Source organism: Dromiciops gliroides, chromosome 3, assembly GCF_019393635.1.
Source record: "Dromiciops gliroides isolate mDroGli1 chromosome 3, mDroGli1.pri, whole genome shotgun sequence".
NCBI lineage: Eukaryota > Metazoa > Chordata > Mammalia > Microbiotheria > Microbiotheriidae > Dromiciops > Dromiciops gliroides.
This window is the reverse complement of record NC_057863.1, coordinates 285,607,928-285,610,687: the sequence shown is the minus strand read 5'-3', so window position 1 is coordinate 285,610,687 and position 2,760 is coordinate 285,607,928. Positions and strand designations below refer to the sequence as shown.

General features: G+C 41.9%; 1 pseudogene; it reads right to left on the bottom strand.

Moving 5' to 3' along the window:
• Positions 1-1,815: 1,815 nt before the first annotated feature.
• Positions 1,816-2,391, bottom strand: LOC122747486 (annotated as a pseudogene).
• Positions 2,392-2,760: the final 369 nt, after the last annotated feature.

Below are 2,760 nucleotides of genomic sequence, written 5' to 3'. Positions count from 1 at the left end.
GTCAGATGGACCTTTCCTGATGTCCTTCTAGGTTATCTTAAGCCATAAGATTGTTTCACACCATCATTCTGTTGGTTCTCATGCTCCAGAATCCATTTAGAGGCTTAAATTTAATATTGTTTCTGAGGAAAATTTGGGAAAGCTCAAGAACTTCCTGACTTCTCTCTGCCATCTTCCCAACCACATTTCTTTCTTTTTTCCTTTCTTTCTTTCTTTCTTTCTTTCTTTCTTTCTTTCTTTCTTTCTTTCTTTCTTTCTTTCTTTCTTTCTTTCTTTCTTTCTTTCTTTCTTTCTTTCTTTCTTTCTTTCTTTCTTTCTTTCTTTCTTTCTTTCTTTCTTTCTTTCTTTTTTTTTAGTGAGGCAATTGGGGTTAATTGACCTGCCCAGGGTCACACAGCTAGTAAGTATTAAGTGTCTGAGGTCAGACCTGAACTCAGGTCCTCCTGACTCCAGGGCTGATGCTCTATCCACTGCACCACCTAGCTGCCCCCCAAACACATTTCTTAATGTTCCAAACCTTTCTTGAGAGTAACCCATTGATTGCTGGATGCTGTACTGGCAGACAAAGTCAGAAGCTCAATTATTTCCAGATTGCAGTTAACAAAAACAATACTAGTCCTTTGTTTGCCACTATCTATGCCAATGTCTACTATGCAGGTGTTAACATTTCCTGTCTTTGGGAATCTAAATCTTTGACAACACTGATTCATACTTTCCCTCCAAAAAGCCCCTCCTCCCAAACTTCTTTATTAATGTAAAGTGTACCACCATCCTCCCAGTCAACACTGGTGTCCCCTTATACTCCTCACTCTCCTTCACCCCTCATACATAACATTTTGCCAAGTCCCAAAAGGTCCTTCTCTGCTCCAATACTGCTGCCATTATAGCATAGGTCATAATTACTTCATAAATGGATTTGCAAAGACTTCTTGTTTTAAATGCCTCGAGTCTCTCCCCACTCCACTTAATCCTTCATTCATCTATAAAATGAATCTTTATAAGGAACAAATATGAAAATATCATCACCGTAATTAATATACTTCAGTGGCTCCTTATCAAGTCTAGTATCAAATATAAAATCTTCTGATTCACAACCAGGTCGCCTCCTACCTTTCCACTTACAAGTGAACCACCCTTACTTTCTTTTGTTTTTTGGGGTTTTTTTTGTTGTTGTTGTTATTGTTGTTGGTTTGTTTGTTTTTGGTAGGGCAATGAGGGTTAAGTGACTTGCTCAGGGTCACACAGCTAGTTAAGTGTCAAGTGTCTGAGGCCAGATTTGAACTCAGGTCTTCCTGAATCCAAGGCCAGTGCTTTATCCACTGTGCCACCTAGCTGCCCCCCACACATACTTTCTGAAGGAGTGATGCTGGCTTGTTGCAACTCTCTGTTTTTCTCAAACAATGCACTCCATCTCCTGACTTTAAGCATTTTCAATGACTATTACCCAGGACTAGATTTTTCTCCCTTCTCATCCTTACCTCTTAGTTTCCTTGGCTTCCTTCAAGTCTCTGCAAAGACCCCATCTTTTTTTTTTCATGAATTTGCATATCTTTTTTATAATCTCAAACCCTCTTCCCAGAAGTATAACAGGTAGGGAGTGCAAACATCAGCATTTAATGGGGTGGAAATCAGCCTGGAGAATCCCCTCCCTCCCCAAAGCTGTGTAGCAGGGTCCTAGGAGACCAATGGGGGCAGATCTGAGAGGCCAATAAGTAGAGCCATCCATTCCTCAAGGTCAGGGACCCTAGGAGTCAACTGAAGTCTAGCCATTCCTGGAGTTGAGGAAGCTCTGGAGCATCAGGTCACCTAGCTTACCTAAGTATCTGGAACAGCAGGTATTCCAGGTATTGGAGTCTAAGTAAAGTTTTGAGAGGCAGGCTTCTCTTCAGGAGTCTGGGTGGAGTTTTGATCTAGGACACAGGCCATACAGAACTGGCCACAGCCAGACTTGCAGCATTTCTCTCCATGTGGACAGTTGTCATTAATTTTGCAGCCCACTATACAAAAGCTATGGAGGATAAGTGGACAATGGCCAACCTACCCTCCTTCAATGTTTCCCTAGCATATGTGCCCACAGCCTGTGCCGCAACATTTCCGTCCAGGGGGGCAGGGATTATCTCCATGGCATAGCTCTTTGTGTGGAAGAGGGTCCTTAGGGCATAGGCCTGGTTTCTAGCTTCCAGCTGAATCCTTCAAAGTGGTCCCTGTATCTGCAGAGTTCTCAGTACTAGTAAGTGTGTCACTCAAATCAGGGGGAAGAGGTGAAGCACTTTTGTGGGTTGCCTTTGTAGGACTTGGACATCCTTTGAAAAGGAAGCTCCCCATCAGTGGAGGTAGCAGCAAGGAGATGATTAGGAACTTCAGGAAGGGGCTGAGCATAGTGGGCTTCATGCTATTGTTGGGAGTGGGTGGGAGAGGCCAGTCTCGATCCCATCTTTTTTAAGAAGCCTTCCCTCCTCACTCCTGAGACTCATGCATTTTCTGTTGATAATTCTTAATTTACCATTACATTAAATGTATAAATTAAACACATTTAATTTGTTATAAAGTAAAAAAAATCTTGTTTGTACAGAGTTGTTTTCATGTTTTCTCCTCTATCCCTCTGGGAGCTCCTTGAGAGCATGAACTGTCTTTTGCCATTCTTTGCATCTCCAGCACTTATAAAATTGATGGTTGGTACTTAATAAATGCTAGTTCACTGACTGACTAGATATTTTGGTAGTAATAATTCTCCTAGATGTAGCTTCTACGATCCCCTGT